The sequence below is a fragment of the Rattus norvegicus genome, chromosome 14 (assembly GCF_021556685.1).
Source record: "Rattus norvegicus strain SHRSP/BbbUtx chromosome 14, alternate assembly SHRSP_T2T, whole genome shotgun sequence".
In the NCBI taxonomy this organism is placed as follows: domain Eukaryota; kingdom Metazoa; phylum Chordata; class Mammalia; order Rodentia; family Muridae; genus Rattus; species Rattus norvegicus.
Window position 1 is genome coordinate 96,987,391 of NC_141547.1, and position 18,445 is coordinate 97,005,835.

General features: G+C 37.4%; 1 protein-coding gene across 3 annotated transcripts in view; it reads right to left on the bottom strand.

Moving 5' to 3' along the window:
- Positions 1-3,208: 3,208 nt before the first annotated feature.
- Positions 3,209-18,445, bottom strand: part of LOC148001463 (uncharacterized) — a 193,883-nt gene continuing 178,646 nt past the window's right edge. The window contains exon 5 of one of the 3 annotated variants that reach the window (XM_087584596.1): positions 3,209-4,786. The gene's annotated coding sequence lies outside the window, so the exon portion shown is untranslated. The remainder of the gene's footprint in view (positions 4,787-18,445) is intronic. The other 2 variants (XM_087584593.1, XM_087584592.1) reach the window with 2 other exon arrangements.

The window sequence follows — 18,445 nt, forward strand, 5'->3', positions numbered from 1 at the left end:
GAAAGTTCTCTAATTAAATGCTTTTTTTAAAAAAAAGTAAATCCCCTTGTTCGTGATATTCCATCACATCAATAAAACAACTAAGATACCCCCGTTCTGTAAAACTTGCACGGAGCCATATTGGATTTGGGCCTAGCCGCTTTTTGACTGCGTGGCTAGGTGACTTTGGGCTGTTTGGCCACAGATATTCACCCCTAAGATGACTGCCATAAGTCTTAAGACTGTTGAATGAAAGCCTCTCCCATGAATTTACGGCACAGGAAGGTAACATTCAAGGGATGCCTCAGCTCCCTTAGCAGATACCTGTTACCTCCTGAATCAACACCCAGTGTCTCCACCCCCTGACCTCTTTGCCTCCAGCTATCACTGCCTATATCCGCACCTCCCCCTCCTCTAACACTCCCCCTACCTGAAAGCCTTAAAAGCTGTAACATTCACCCCAATAAAGGAGACCTTGACAACAGAATCTTGCTTGGTCTCCTTCTTCTCTTCACCCCCATTTTGGCCCACAGGTAGAAAGCCTCTTCGGGACCCTGAATAACTGGGTCCCCGCTGGCGGGGACAAAAACTGATAAACTGAACAAACAAATGAATAAATAAGTAAATTTCAAACTGTTCAAAGACCTTGACAGTGACTTGAAATTATGAAATTGCTCAAGGAAAATGTTGGGAAAATACTGCACAATACAAACATAACTAATGTTTTTCAAGAAATAATGCCAACAACTGACAAATTCGAGCTAAAAGCACTTGTGGTCTTCTGTACATCCGAGAAAATAGTTAATCAAGTGAATAGACAACCTACAGAATGGAGGAAAACATATTCACCTGCAATATACCCAACAGAAGATTAATATGTGTCATGGTAGATAAGGCTAGACAGTAGGAGATGAAACATCAGATCTCACTGTGTCTACAGTTATGAAAATGAATGCTTGTGCTCAGCTTTCACTAGTTTATACACATCAGGCTCTCTTACATAGGGAATGGTTTCATCCACACTGGGCCAGTTTTCCTATCTCAGTTAACCTAATCAAGATAATTCTTAATAGCCTTGCCCAGAGGATAAACTCATCTACACAGTTCCTCAGAAGCATACCCCCTGAAGCTCTTCACTCCTGGGTGATTCCAGAGCTTATTACATTGACAATTGAATTTAACCACCACAAGTCCCTCCTTTTTCATCTCGACATTCAAACACAACATTTTAAATCATAACTTTCCCCTACTCGTTCCCAAAGGCTCATAAGCATTTTGTAAATTGTATCTGTTTCAACATCAAATGTTGCCCAAACCATAATAATTCCAATGCTTTAAAATCCAGACCCTTAACTTTTAAATCCTATAAATTAAAATCAAATTATATATTTCCAACACATAGTAGCACAAAGCAGGCATTTCTAGTCCAGGAGGGAAGAACTGGTCAGAGCAAGGAATAATCTGGCCCTAAAAACAAAGTTCAATGCATAAAACAACAAAGCCTGAAGCTCTATGTCAAGCATCTGGGGCTTATGATAAAATTGGCTGGGCTCCAGTTGACTTCAGGCATCCCACTCCTCCATCTCTGTCACCAGTGTCACACTTAGCCCCTCTCTTGGGCCAGCTCCAGTCCATTCCCATAGCTCTCCTTGGTGGACATTACATAGTTCTGCTATCTTTAGTATCTCTACATTTCCATTATAACATTAGGTTTATCTACAGAGCTTCACAAAGTATCCTCTTAAGGAGTTCTTGCAGGAACTCCATGATGGCTACATGTTATCTGGCTTTATCTGTGCTCTGGAACAATGGAGCAAACCTTCCAAAACATCTCAAGTTTGTATCTCTTATGCCTCCCAAACTAGTACATGTGGACGATACTGCTTCATTCTTTCATTAGCTTAGGATGAAGCCTGAACTTCTTGTACCAGAGGTCCATCAACTTCTGTATACTTGTCCTGGAGAAACACTTCCCTTTTGAAGAAGCACTTCAAAAACAGACCTTTTTGAAGGTTAAGGTATCCTATCATCTGCATTCTCAGTTCAGGATCTTCTCCTTTCACAAAAACTTGCATCTTTGCACATTGAACCCTTAGATGGGTCAGGTGTTGACCTCAAGCTGCCCTTCCTATTGTCCCAGTGTTAAACTCTGTGAAAATGCTAATATCTCCAACAGTTACATCTTTCCACAAACCTTTCCTCTATCCAGCAAATTAATCCTTCATTTCAAGTTCAAGTTCTCAAGACCTAGATGAACTAAAGCCAGATTTCTGTTATAAATATCATATTGTAGCTCCTGAAGGAGCTATCTTTGCTCTCTGAAGCCTTATGAGCCAGCCCTCCATTGTCCACATTATTCTCAGCATCTATATCTTCTATGCTTTCCCCAGAATGGCTCACTCAGTTCTTTCTCAAGCATGCTGGAATTTTATATAAAAGGCACAAAGTATCCAATACTTCTACATTCTATTAATAAAACAACTTTGCCACTTCTCAGTATAATTTTCATCTCATTGCCCATTCCAGTAGCTGGTATAAAACACCCTGAGCAAAGCAATAGACTTGTTTTGGCTCATAGTACCAAAGTATGGTCCATAATGGCAGGAGACTTACAACGGTGGAGCTTGAGAAAGCTGTGTTGCAGTCAGGAAAAAGAAAACAATGATGGTCTGTGTGTAGCTCACTTTCTCCATTTTACATAGTCCAGGATCTCTACCCAGAGAGTGGCCCCACCCACAATGAGTAGGTCTTCAGTTAGTCTAATTAAGGTAATATCTCACAGGCATGTGCAGAGGTCAAAATTAACCTACATAGTCCCTCACAGTTATGGAGGACTATCACTCAGGTAATTCTAGATCCTATCAAACTGATTACTTAGATTAATCAGAATTATTAAATATGAATTGTAGTGTACCATTTTTCTATGAGTTGCCCACCAGGGAGGTCCTTAAGAACTTTGGGTCAATATAAGCCATCGCATGGCTCTTGATGGCTACCAGAGCTATATGACAAGGGCCTCCTACTAAGACATGGACATACCAGTTACCTTGCTTCTGTTGATTATATGCCATGATCCAGCACAATTTATGGAAGGAAAAATTTATCTTACCAATTTCTTCCTAGGTTACCTAGCATTGGAGATGATCCTATAGTGACTCTTAATACATGAGAGGTGCTGAATAAATTTAAAAACCTCATCACAAAATATAATGAATCAAGTTAAATTATTAGTCTGTGAATAACATAGTTTTTATTGTTTATAAATCAAAATTTTTATAAATATATAGGGATAAAACAGATTTATGAGAGGCAATCACTCACTTTCTAAAAAGCAATACATGAAGGAAATAAAAGTGAGCATGTAATGATACTATCAAAACAAAAGCTTAATATATATTTTTAATATTTATGATAAATGGAAAAAATTGATCATGTCATAGGTTATAAATCAAGACGCAAGAGGTGCTAATTAGCAGGAAAAATAAAGGCTACCTTTAATAAAAAATGAATATTCAATTAAAAGAAAATAAAATTACTGGTGGAAAACTTTTAATGTTCCTTTGTATAGTTTTTCAGTTAAAAAGTAATTTAAAACTCAAGGTAATATAAACTTTTTACATGTAAATAACAATATTAATAGTATATTGCAAAACGACTAAGATATATACAGTAGTAATGAGAAGAAAATTAATAGTTACATCAGTATTTATTTAAAATGAGCTTGAAACTGTAAAATTAGAGAGGAAAAAAGATTGTAAATGTAAAGTCAATATAGATATAATTTGAAAAACTAATATTCTTATAAAGGATCAATGGACTAGCTATCCTCTATCAAGTCTCATAAAGTACAGAAAAGTGTATGTCAACATTATTAGGAACACAAAAGAATTAGGAAGATAAAAAGCAAAGTAATGTGAGATAATATTTTGTGTAATTTTATGTATAAAATTATAGATGAAATAATAATACAGCAAAATGTAAATTTTAATAATTTATGGTATGTACATGATAAATCAATAATTTTATGAGACATTTATCTACAGAATAAAATGGATGGCCCCAAACGGTTTTAATATTAAGTTTGTCAAACCATCAAGCAATGGATAACTATATTATTTAAGTCCTTATTGACCATTGTAAAAGAAGATACCTATCTGATTGAATAGTACAAACCTAATATAGTCCTGATACTGGAATTTTATTAAAAGTGGAACCTAAATCATAATTATTCATGCAAAATTCATTTGAAAATAGTCAATCACTTCTTTAAAAGAACAGTATATCATAATCTAGCATATTTATTAATATAAAGATCGTTCAATGCTGGGAAATCTATATAATTAATGAATCCTTATGAACAGATTTTATAGAAAAATATTTTATGCTTATTTAAATAAATGAAAAAAATCTACTGTTCAACTATAATTTTTTACTTTCGAGGACCTGTAGTGAAATAAGAAAATAAGTCAGTAAGAAATTAGTGAGTTTGCCATATGCATTAAACAAGGAGTACTGTGGCCGTGGACACAGGCGAGTGGCGCCTAGTTCAGTCCCACTCTGATATTGTCCCCATATCTCAGTCCTGTAAGTTAAAGTTCCCATACAGACAAGAAAACCTCAATAAACTTGACATTTACCAGCTTATTAGAAAGGCTAGTGCAAGCATTCCTGAAGGCCATCCCCTAGAAACCTATGTTCTCCGCTCTTCGGAAACCCAGCATCCATCCGGTGTTACACTGTGAGGCTCCATCAGATTGGTTGCATCACTGCCAGTGATGGTCAGATTAAGGCTGTCCCTTCTCATGCCCTGGAAGATGGAGGAAGGACATGGCTGAAAAATCCAATATTCTAATCCTACCTTTCTATTTCCTGATGAGAAAGCACCATCCTGAAGCTTCTTAGGACTATTAGCCATCAGTCAGCTCATTAGCATACAAAAGACACAGTAAGTTAAACAATTCCAAGGACTCTAGCAGTTATGTTCAGGGAATGGAGAAGGATGAAAACCAAATACTATGTCATGCTATTGGTATGAAACGGGACTTCCCCATTAATGTCACTTTCAAGTTCGATTCTACTCAGCAGCCTACAACTTGCCAGTGTCAAATTCACATTATCCAAGCTAGTTAAGTAAAACCGAAAAGTAGAGCCTAAATCATAATTATTCATACAAAATTCATATAAAAATAGTCAATCACTTATTTAAAAGAACAGTATATCACGATCTAGCACATTTATGAATATAAAGATAGTTCAATGCAGTGAAAATTTATATTGATTTCAACACTGAAAATGCTCCCCCCTGACTTTTTTTATACTGCAAATTTGCTTTATTTTTCTATTTGCTTTGATCTTCCCAATGTTTTCCAGTCGTTTTTTCAGTTTCATCGGACTTTTTCACTAAACTTGTGTGCATTGCATTATTTGGGGAGAAGTTTGCTTCCTGTGGTCCTTACCAATCCACTTGATTTTCTCGGAAGTGAATAGACTCAGGTCTGTACGTGTAGATCAGGAATTATGCATTTCAGGAAAGTGTGGTTGTCTGCCCTACCCCTGTGCGTCTTGTCTGTTATTTAATGCCCACTTTAGAGTTTGTTACCTTACAAAGTGAGTCTCAAAGTCTTTTGCTACCATGAGTTGGGTCGTGTACCTTTGTGGCGTTCATGCACTGAATCTTTGTTTTACATTACATATTTTGGAAAGCTTATGTATACTTTTTTTGAATGCTTATGTTTTATGCAGCTCCCTTCTAAACTGTCTTGAGATATAATCATTTTTTTCAATTGATTCCCTTTAAATTTTTAAAACATAATTTTATGCTTATATTATAAAAATGTAAGCATACAGCAAAGGTGAATTTTACAGTTAGCATCTATACCACAGTATAATTTATCACAGCTTTATTCTGTTATCAATTCCCTTTTTATTATTACTTTATTATGATGGATAGCTAGATATATAACTAAATGTTAAAAATGGCAATATAATATTAATAATTCCGAGAAAGAAAACAACTTATGCTATTTTTCATAATGATAATTTATGGTAAGTAATATGCTTAAGCATCTTAATATGATATAACAAAAACTCTTATTTAATTTCCAAACATAAACATAAGCATTGACTTTAGAGTTTTATTGGCAATGCAAGTACTCTATAGCAAAGCAATGTTTCTAAAACTTAAATTAAGAAAATAGTTTCTAATAATTACAACTTATGAAGACTTGCATAATTTGGCATTATTTTAATAGTATGTGTCATGAAAATCTTACAGAATAAGAAATAAATATTTTATAGCAAATGTTTAACAATTATATATTACTTATGTCTTTACTATGCCTTCAACATCCTTTGCCCATCTATAGAATATACATATAGATAACATAATAACTGAATATAGTATCTGCTCATATTTTTATGTCAACTTTCAATAAAATAAAACCTTAATATTTATATTTCCCTAATGTGTTTTGAAAATGAAATACAATTTTTTTTTCTTTTTTTCGGAGCTAGGGACTGAACCCAGGGCCTTGCGCTTGCTAGGCAAGCGCTCTACCACTGAGTTAAATCCCCAACCCCGAAATACAAATTTTTAAAGATAGTTTCCTTGAATTAAATTTTGTAAATAATTAACGATAAAACATGGTCCTCTTCCTCCTCCTCCTCCTCCTTCTTCTCCTCCTTCCTTCCTTATCCTCCTCTCCTCCTCCTTCTCCTCCTTCTTCTCCTCTTCTTCTTCTCCTTTCTCCTTTAGTCTGAAAAGGAAGACTATTCTTTCAGTCCAAATTTTATTTCATTAATAGTTTCCTCTGTTGAAGCAAGGCGTGGGCGGGGGGGGCTGGGATGGGGTTTATGGAGCGCAAATTGGGAAGGGTAATAACAGTTGAAATGTGAATAACCAATGAAAAATAAAGCACCTTTTATTATTTTTGATCATCCTTCTTCCTTTTCCCTGCCAGTACTATGTGGGAAATATTGCTCACAGAATTATTCTTAGACAACAGATCCATTAGTCTACCAATATAATGTTCTCTCTGCCTCTCTGTCTGTGTCTGTCTCTGTATTTCTGTTTTCCTGTCTCACTCACTCCCTCTCTCTTCCTTACCACTGCTCTATCTAAGGTACCAAATTCCAGCAGACTCCTCTCGGTAAGAACATCCCACATGAAGAAATTGGTCCTGCATATGAAGTCTATGAAAGACTTCATTCTCTATTGAGAGCACTGAAAAGAGTGGCTTCCTCCTCCCAGCAGACATGGTCATGTGTGAAGACCAAAGCATGAGGACACAATGGTTGAAGTTCTTAATTTTCCTCCTCTAAGAAAACACATAATGTCCACATATCAGAAAAAAACCCAGCAAAATACTAAAGAATCTATAATTGTTGCTTCCAACATTGATTTTATTTCACTTGACCCTAACTCATATCCCCCAAATCTGTTGGTTTGGCCTTTTCATTAAACTGAAAGAAGTGGGGAAGATTAGCCTATTCTTTCTAACAGAAATCTAACTGTGGAGCTAAAAATGACTTCTCTACCCCTTCCAGTGGGCAATTAGGGAAACTGAACTCCAGCCACTACCCAAGAAGTAAACAGTTGGGAGGCATTGGCTTGATGATCCCATTGCAGATAAAAAGTCATCCTACCAACAGCTGCAATGTGTCACATTGCAAGACGCTGGCATCACAGCAGATTAAATTATTTGAAAAACTAACCCGGGCATCCTTTCCAGGCTATAGATGTAATACAAAATAATTTGAGCTGTTTGTCTTTTAGTTTCCCAAAGAAGTAACTAATGTCTGTTCTGGTTTTCTGGGTTTTCCCCCATCAAACTGGTAACAAGCTGTAGTTCAATGTCTAACACCACATGAAAGATTTTTGAAAAGCTGGTCACGACTTCCTGCGATAAGATTTGTTTATGGTGTCTGCGGTTAAGTCACACTGTGTAGTTTCTGCTCCTATCTGGATATAGTCTGATAAGGCTTTCATTTAGCATCTGCCATTGTTATCCAGAAGCCATGGCTTACTGGGAAGGGCTGAATCCCACAAAGGAGAAAAGACGGAAGAAAGTAGAAACTCATCACACAGGCATGTGACTAAGGATCGGCTGTCAGTGACATTTACACTTTGATGGAGATAAAGGACAGCGTCTTTACCAGAAAGTTGTGGAGATTTTACTCCCACCAGAATTTGGTTAGGAACATTCCAAACTTGAACTCTGATTTCAGCTTTGACAACATCTCTATCAAATAGTAAATAGTTAATCTAAGGATGTAGGCCTCAGGGTAGGGAAATGTAAACCATACTACGCAGGATTACTTAATTAAAATAATTAAGATATGATGGACACATCTTCATGCCAACTCAATAGAAATTAACTAAAATGGGAAACTGCCCTGACCTTACCTTAGCTGTGTAATTTCCCTTATAAAGGCAGATATGCCTCAAAGAATATTCACCTGACATGTGAACCATTTTACTCATTGATGAGAAGCCAAAGCCCAAAACAAGTCAAAGCAAAAACCTTGATGATGCTAAGGGGATAGGCAATCACATTGGTTTAATGGAAAAAAGAAAGGTTTTCCTCTTTGCCTCTCTGAGTCCTCAAACTGAGCTGACTGATTGGGACTCTCTCCCAACATCAGTACCCAGAGGTCCCTAGGTGACTTTGAGTCATAAACATCTCATATTCAATTGCCTTGGGATCCATAGTACAATGAATCCCATAGCAACTGGAAAGGAGTTTGAGTTTGAGAAGGCAAGAGAAGGAGTGGGCTGAGATTTGACTCTAACATTACTGTTCTGGGTTTATTTTGGGTGAGAGTGGAGTTTGGCAAATGTATAGAACCTTAAACCACAATAGCACCCCATATCTGGATTTTGCTTGTAAGAGTGAAAAAAAATTGGTCTGATGTAGTTTATATTCTGGCCTTGTGGGGTTTCTACCAGAATTGGGGTATGTGCACAAATAGACAAATTAGGAACTGTTAATGTTTTACATGATCCTTGATGGTACTCAAACTCCATTTTCCCAAGTGGAAAACAATGAACGGTGAGACGTAGGTGAAATGTCTTCTCCCACTCCTTTGAGTCCTCACCAACTTTCATACTTTCCTACTTACCCCAAGCTTCTAGAGAATTGCACCCTAAGTGGCAGACCCAAAGCAAAGACTCATATCAACCATCCTCTTCTATGTAACCCCGACCAAAGGAAAGGTGAGACCCTCATGGACAAGCAGAGTTCAAGTGCCCTTTAAACCATGAGACTTCAGAAGTTCAAGGAGAAGATGGGAAGCTTCTCTGAGAAACCATTGCAATTTACCAGAAAGTTCATGTTATGATCTCATAGGGAAACCTCAGACTCCACAGACAGCTGTTGAAGACATTGCCTTCTCAGTGTCCAGCAACAGAGATCTTCAAGAAGACAAAAAACACAAGGAATGAAAGTGACGTCAAGGATTGTGTTTATCCAGTGTGTTCCATTCACAAGGTCATCAACAAAGGAACTCATTGGGTAACCTAAGATCCAAGCGCAGAAGTGAACCCGCTTCAAATGCAAAGCACCAGGCACAGGAATGTCCCCTATAGCCTTATTTTATGTGTGAGGACACAGAGATAGTTGGAAGGTGGACTGAATTTGTTTCTAAAACATGAGAGCACCAACCTTTGACAATAATGGAAGATTTCCAATGAAATAGACAACACAAAGCAAAAGAGACCTCTAGATCCCCCCGAGTTAGCATTGTTCTCTCCAAATGCAGAAATGCAAAATTTTTCTTTGTTAATGCAATTGTGATGTGTGCTCATAATTATTTACAATTGATTGTGTGTATGTCATTCTGTGTATAAACTGACACAGATTAAAGCTCACTATTCCCGAATTCCCACAAATAATTAACAAATTCTGTGAACACTTCATTTGTTATGTCATATGCCAAACATATTTTGTGCACATTTAATGTGATTGTGTGTGTGTGTGTGTGTGTGTGTGTGTGTGTGTGTGTGTGTATAGTATATTTGGGGGATATAGTAAAAGTTTTGATAAATGCATACTGCCTAATGAACAGATAGTCCTAATTTCTTGCAACAGTATTCTTCTATTAAAATTGTACTTTGAATTTCAATATTTTTATATATTTAACTTATTGGTTATTTTATTTCTTTACATTTCAAATGTTATCCCCTTTTCCAGTTTCCCCTCCACAAACCCCCTATCCCTGTTTCTGTGAGGGTGTTCCTCCACTCCCCCACTCCCACCTCACCTCCGTAGCATTCCCCTACATTGGGGCATCAAGGGCCTCTTTCTCCCATTGATGCCAGATAAAGTCATCTTCTGCTACATATGCTACCAGAGCCATGGATCCCTCCATGTGTATACTTTGGTTGGTGGTTTAGTCCCTGGGAGCTCTGGGGGATCTGGTTGGTTGATACTGTTTTTCTCCCTTTAGGGTTGCAAACCCTTTCAACTCCTTCAGTTCTTTTGGTAACCCCTCCATTGAGGACCCTGTTCTGAGATCAATGGCCGCCTCTGTATTTGCCAGGCTCTGGCATAGCCTCTCAGTAGACAGCTATATCAGGTTCCTGTCAGCAAGCACTTCTTGGTATCAGCAATATATCTTGGTTTGGTGTCTGTATATGGGATGGATCCCCAGGTGGGGGCAGTCTCTGGATGGTCTTTCTTTTAGTCTCTGCTCCATTCAATGTCCCTGTAGTCCCTTTAGACAGGAGCAATTCTGGGTTATAATTTTTGAGAAGGGTGGGTGGCCCCATCCCTTAACCAGGTGCCGTGGCTAACCTCTGGATATGGTCTCTACAGGTTCTCTCTTCCCTTTGTTGGTTATTTCAGCTAATGTCATCCCCATTGGTCCTGGGAGCCACATGAGTTCCTGGCATCTGGAGTTCCCACTCCCCATTGCTACACACCTCTGCTCAATTTCCTGACCCTCTGTACATCTCCCCCATCTCCTCCCATACCTCATCCTGCTCCCTTCCCCCCTCTCCTTAATTCTTTCCAAATCCCTCCCACCTTCTACCTCCCATGATTATTTTGTTCCTCCTTCTAAGTAAAACTAAAACATCCACTCTTTGCTCTTCCTTCTTCTTGGGTTCCATGTAGTCTATGGATTGTATCTTGGGTAGTCTGAGTTTTGTGCCTAATATCCACTTATCAGTGAGTGGTGTTCTTTTGTATGTTTTTTGTGACTGGGTTACCTCACTCGGGATATTTTCTAGTTCCATCCATTTACCTAAGAATTTCATGTAGTCATTGTTTTTGATGCCTGAGTAGTATTCCGCTGTGTAAGTGTACCATGTTTTTTGTACTCATTCCTCTGTTGAGGGAAATCTGGGTTGTTTCCAGGTTCTGGCTATTATAAAGAAGGCTGCTATGAACATAGTGGAGCATGTGTTGTGTCCTTGTTATATGTTGGAGCATCTTTTCCCAATCTGTTGTTTGCTGTTTTGTCCTATTGAAAGTGTCATTTGCCTTATGGAAGCTTTTCAATTTTATGAGGTCCCATTAGTTGGTTGTTGATCTTAGGGCACAAGCCATTGGTGTTCTGTTCAGGAAAATTTCTCCTGTGCCCATATGTTTAAGACTCTTCCCAACTTTCTCTTCTATTAGATTCAGTGTTTCTGTTTTTATGTGTAGGTCCTTGATCCACTTGGAGTTGAGCTTTGTACAAGGAGATAAGAGTGCATCAATTTGCATTCTTCTACATGTTGACCATTAGTTGAACCAGCACCATTGGTTGAAAATGCTGTCTTTTTTCCAATGATGGCTTTAGCTTCTTTGTCAAAGATCAAGTGACCATAGGTGTGTGGGTCCATTTCCGGGTCTTCAATTGTATTCCATTGAGCTACCTGTCCGTCTCTGTACCAATACCATGCTGTTTTTATCACTATTGCTCTGTAACATAGCTTGGTGAGTCTCCAGATCTTTTATTGTGGAGAATACTTTTTACTTTCTAGGGTGTTTGGTTATTTCAAGTGAATTTGCAAATTGCTCTTTCTAACTCTATGAAGAATTGAGCTGGAATTTTGAGTGGGGATTGCATCAAATCTGTAGATTGATTTTAGCAAGATGGCCATTTTTATTATTAATCCTGCCTATCCATGAGCATGAGAGGTCTTTTCATCTTCTGAGATATTCTTAGATTTCTTTCTTGAAGTTCTTGTCATACAGATCCTTCACTTGCTTGGTTAGAGTCATACTAAGGTATTTTATATTATTTTGGACTATTGTGAAGGGTTTCCCTAATTTCTTTTTCAGCCTGTTTATCCTTTGAGTAGAGGAAGACTACTGATTTGTTTGAGTTAATTTTATATCCAGCTACTTTGCTGAAGTTATTTATCACACTTAGAGGTTATTTATCACACTGGTGGAAATTTTGGAGTCACTTAAGTAGACTATCATAACATTGGCAAATAGTGATATTTTGACTTCTTCCTTTCCAATTTGTATCCCTTTGACCTCCTTTTCTTGTCCAATTGCTCTGGCTAGTTCTTTGAGTACTATATTGAATAAATAGGGAAAAAGTGGGCAGCCTTTTCTAGTTTCTGATTTTAGTGGGATTGCTTCAAGTTCTCTCCACTTAGTTTGGTATTGTCTACTGGCTTACCGTGTATTGCTTTTCCAATGTTTAGGTACAGCCCTTGAATTCCTGACCTTTCTAAGACTTTTAACATGAAGGGGTGTTTAATTTTATCAAATACTGTCTAGGCATCTGAGATGATAATGTGTTTTTTTTTATTTGAGCTTGTTTACATTGTGGATTACATTGATGGATTTCCATGTATTGAAACATCCCTGTATCAATGGGATGAAGTCTACTTGATCCTGGTGAATGATCATTTTGATGTGTTCATGCATTCAATTTGGGAGAATTTTTTCTTTTCTTTTTTTTGGAGCTGGGGACGGAACCCAGGGCCTTGTGCTTGCTAGGCAAGCGCTCTACCACTGAGCTAAATCCCAACCCCAGTTTGGGAGAATTTTACTGAGTATGTTTGCATCAATATTCATAAGGGAATTTGGTATGAGGTTTTCCTTCTTTGTTGAATCTTTGTGTGGTTTAAGTAGCAACATAAGTGTGGCTTTATAGAAAAGGTATGAAGTACTCCCTCTGTTTTCTATTTGGTAGAATTGTTTGAAGAATATTGGTATTAATTTTTTTCAAGGTATGATAGAATTCGGCACTAAACCCACCTGGTCCTGGCTTTTTCTTTTGTTTTGTTATGTTTTGTTTTTTAGTTGCAAGACTTAATAACTGCTTCTATTTCTTTAGGGGTTATAGGACTATTTACATGGTTTATCTGACACTGATTTAAATTTGGTACTTGGTATCTGTCTAGAAAAATAATCCATTTCATCCAGGTTTTCCAATTTTATTAAGTATAGGCTTTATTAGTAGGATCTGAAGATTTTTTTATTTTCTTCTATTTCTGCTCTTATGTCTCTCTTTTCGCTTCATTTCTGATTTTGTTAATTTGGATACTGTCTCTGTGCCCTCTGGCTAGTCTGGCTAAGGGTTTATCTATTTTCTTGATTTTCTCAAAGAACCAGATCCCAGTTTTGTTGATTTTTGGTACAGTTCTCTTTGCTTCTACTTGGTTGATTTCAGCCCTGAGTTTAATTATTTCCTGCCATCTACTCCTCTTGGATATATTTGCTTGCTTTTGTTCTAGAGCTTTCAGATGTGCTGTCAGGCTATTAGTATATGCTCTGTTCAGTTTCGTTTTGGGGGCACTCAGAGCTATGAGTTTTCCTCTTAACATTCCTTTCATTGTGTCCTATAAGTTTGGGTATGTTGTACCTTGATTTTCATTAAATTCTAAAAGGACTTTAATTTCTTTCTTTATATCTTCCCTGACCAGGTTTTCATTGAGTAGAGCATTGTCAAGCTTCCATGTATATGTGGGTTTTCTGTTGTTTTTCTTGTTATTGAAGACCAGACTTCGTCTGTCGTAATCTTATAAGTCGTATGGGATAATTTCTAACTTCTTGTATATATTGAGTCTTGTTTTGAGAACAATTATTTGGTCAATTTTGGAGAAGGTACCATGAGGTTCTGAGATGAAGGCATATTCTTTTGTTTTAGGATGAAACGTTCTACAGATATCTGTTAAATCTCTTTGGTTCATAAATTCTGTTAGTTTCACTGTGTCTCTTTTTAGTTTCTGATTCCATGTTCGGTTCATTGGTGGGAATGTGGTGTTGCTGTCTCCCACTATTATTATGCAAGCCAAAATGTATGCTTTGAGCTTCAGTAATGTTTCATTTACAAATGTGGGTACCCCTGCATTTAGAGCGTATGTGTTCAGAATTGAAAGTTCATATTGGTGGATTTTTCCTTTGATTTGTATGTAGTATCCTTCCCCATCTTTCTTAATAACTTTTGGTTAAAATTTGATTTTATTCGATATTAGAATGACTACTCCAGGTTATTTCTTGTGACCATTTGCTTGGAAAATTGTTTTCCAGCCTTTTTCTCAGAGGTAATGTCTGTTTTTTTCACTGAGGTATGTTTCCTATATGCAGCAAAATTTTGAATCTTGTTTACATATCCAGTCTGTTAGTCTATGTCTTTTTATTGAGGTATTGAATCCATTGAGGTTAAGAGATATTAAGGAGTAGTAATGGTTGCTTCCTGTTATTTTTGTTGTTAGAAATGGAATTACGTTTTTGTGGCTATCTTCTTTTGGGTTACTTGAAATAAGATTATTTTCTTGCTTTTTCTTGTTTGTATTTTCTCTCCTTGTGTTGGAGTTTTCTATCAATTATCCTTTGTAGGCCTGGATTTGTGGAAAGATATTGTTTGAATTTGGTTTTGTCATAGAATATTTTTGTTTCTCCATCTATGGTAATTGAGAGTTTTTCTGGATATAGTACCCTGGGCTTGGATTTGTATTCTCTTAGGGTCTGTATGGCATCTGTTCAGTATGTTCTGGCTTTCAGAGTCTCTATTGAGAATTTTGGTGTAATTTGATAGGTCCACCTTTATATGTTACTTGACATTTTTCTCTTCCAGCTTTTAATATTCTTTCTTTGTTTAGTGAATTTGTTGTTTTGATCAGTATGTGATGTGATGAATTTCTTTTCTGGCCCAATCTATTTGGAGTTCTGTAGGCTTCTTATATGTTTATGGGCATCTCTTTCTTTAGGTTAGGGAAGTTTTCTTCTATAATTGTGTTGAGGAAATTTACTGACCCTTTGAGTTGGAAATCTTTCCTCTCTTCTATATCTTTTATCCTTAGGTTTGGTCTTTTCATTGCATCCTGAATTTCCTAGATGTTTTGGGTTAGGAGCCTTTTAACTTTTCCATTTCCTTTGACTGATGTGTCAGTGTTTTCTATGGTACCTTCTGCACCTGAGATTTTCTCTTCTTCCTCTTGTAGACTGTTGGTCATGCTTGCATCTATGTCTTTTTTCTCCTTCATAGGTTTTCTATTTCCAGGGTTGTCTCTCTTTGTATTTTCTTTATTGTTTTTTTCTTTCATTTTTAGATCCTGGATGGTTTTGTTCAATTCTTTCACTTGTTTGGTTATGTGTTCCTGGAACTGTTTAAGGGATTTTTGTGTTTCCTCTTTAAGGGCTTCTAAATTTTACCTGGGTACTCCTGTATTTTTTTTAAAGGAGTTATTTATGTTCTTCTTAAAGTCTTCTATCATCATCATGAGTTTTGATTTTAAATCAGAATCTTTCTTTCCAGGTGTGTTGTATTATCCAGGGCTTGCTGAGTTGGGAGAACTGGGTTCTGATGATGCCAAGTGGCCTTGGTTTCTCTTGCTTATGTTCTTGCACTTGCCTCCCACCATCTGGTTATCTCTGGTGTTAGCTGGTCTTTCTGTCTCTAACTGTAGCTTCTCTGTAATCTTGAGCCTGTGATCCGGTGATCTTAGGTGTGTCAGCACTCCTGGCAGACCAGCTCTCTCACAGCAGCATTTAGGTGCAGAAAGCTTTGCACATGGTCAGCTCTGGGTCGAAGATGGAAACTGGAAGGATCTTGTCTTTAGCTGTTCCACAGTTCCTGTTTCTGTAGGCTCTGGGTAGGGCCCAATTGGGCCAGGTAGTGGAGCAGAAGTGGTGTGCTCATCTGAGATCTTAGGTGTATCAGCATTCCTGGAAGAGCAGCTCTCTCCTGGCAGGTTTTGGGTCTGGAGATCTGTAGCACAGGGTCAGTCCTTGGGTACAGAAGGAAACAGGAACAAGTTTCCATATTTTTAAAAAGCCTTGAAATGCCATTTATGTAACACAACTTTCATTGAAGTCATAGGACAAAAGTTTCGTTAAGGTTTGAAGTTTCACTTTGGATACATAATTTTTATGAGGATTTCTTTCTAAAACAAATTCTGGAAAAAATTCCATTATCAACAGTAAAATCTCACTTACATTCTTATTCTATGTATTAGTTCATGACTTTGAACATTATAGAGTCTCTAATCTATATTAGTGTTAAAATATCTGTGCTTTCCTTTTTGTACTTGACTTTTCCTAGTAAAACACAAGCTAACATCTACTATTTCTAGATGTGGGACCAATGATTTACTTAAAAAATAATTACATACAAATCTTAATTTAGTGAACCCAACAGTTTTTGGGCTTATAAGAGCATGGGTGAGGAGTTACTTATAAGTAAATAGTGACCCCAAGACAGTTACATTACTTCAATGTGCCATTTCATTCAAGGATGATAACTTATAAAAGTCTCATCTGTCTTTAGTTACCTTTCTAAGTCCTACACACTCTGGCGCCTCCCATTTTTTTTCTGAGCAGAGAGACCCACCTTTCACTATACAGTTCTGCTCTTCTCTTTGCCATGACTGCCAGGCTACATATTCTGTAAGTATGATGTGGAACCAAATGCTACACTTCAAGGCATTTTCTTTGGGGGAAAACAGGAACTCAATCTTACAAACTTGTGTTTGATTCTCATAGAATCTTCTAGAACAAATAAAATTGGATTTCTTGTTTTATCTTTTTCTTGACATTACTAGTGTTTGATTCAGTTGGAACAGTCTAATACCATTGATTTGTGTATTATTACCCTGGCAGTGACTTTTTGAAAGGGTGAGGATACTCATATCCCTACAAAAAGACTGGTGTGAGGAGAAGCCCAGGTCTGTTCTTACTAGGTTGATTGTTCAAATCAGCAGAAAGACAAAAATCACTAAGACCATATCTTCAAGAAAAAAAAAACAAAAACAAAGAAAACCCCCAAAACCAAAACCAAAACAACTAAAACCAATCCTGACCTTCCTCACTGCAGACTGCATTTTCTTTCTCATCATTCATGGAAAGGGCTGGACATGAAGAGTCAAAGAAAGATCTATTTTGAAAAATTTATTATTGTCTAATGCACTGCTTCAAAAAATGTGAATCATTCTTTGGAAAATATGGCTAATCCAAAAGCTTGTGTCAAGCTAGTACACCTTGGTGAAGCTGACACCTTCTTTATGCTTAGCCATTTTGGGGGGAGTAGTGTGTGGTTTATGTTCTGGTTAAGTCACCTGAACTCATCACAGAAAGGTGAATGGATACATTGCAGGGGAAATTTGGCAAAGCCAACTTTGGTCATTGCATGTTACTGGAGGAATTTAGGGTCCCCTTTTGGGTTTTTAGCTTTTTAGCTTTGTTTATGAAAATGACTTAAAACGGAGATGTAATGGTATATATCTTTAAACCCAACACCAGGGAGGTAGAGGCAGGCAGATCTCTGTAAGCTCAAGCCCAACTTGAACAACCAGAGCTATACAGTGAGACCTGCCTTAAAAAAGGAATATGGAAGTAAAAAGAAATGAGAGAGAGAGAGAGAGAGAGAAAAGAAGAAGAAGAAGAAGAAGAAGAAGAAGAAGAAGAAGAAGAAGAAGAAGAAGAAGAAGAGGAGGAGGAGGAGGAGGAGGAGGAGGAGGAGGAGGAGGAGGAGGGGGAGGAGGGGGAGGAGGAGGAAGAGGAGGAAGAGGAAGAGGAAGAGGAAGAAGAAGAAGAAGAAGAAGAAGAAGAAGAAGAAGAAGAAGAAGAAGAAGAAGAAGAAAAGGAGGAGGAGGAGGAGGAGGAGGAGGAGGAAGAAGAAGAAGAAGAAGAAGAAGAAGAAGAAGAAGAAGAAGAAGAAGAAGAAGAAGAAGAAGAAGAAGAAGAAGAAGAAGAAGAAGAAGAAGAAGAAAAGGAAGAAGATAAGCAGCTTGGGAAACTTAGTTTTGTTCATGTGTATGCATGTTTTTATTAGGGTGGTTACAGTGCTAGAGGCACAAGAACACCCTGAAGATGGAGAATCAGGTGATTACAGAATCACATGGAGTTACATGGGTAATGGTATTTCAGCTCAGGTCTTCTGTAAGAACAGTGACTATTCTCAACTGCTGAACTGTCCTTTCTAGTCCAGTGAATTTAACTTTTAAGGAGGAGCTTTGCTCTCTAGGGAGAGGTAGATGAGTTTCAGAGTCCATGGAAACGTTCCACCCCACCTTGTCCTT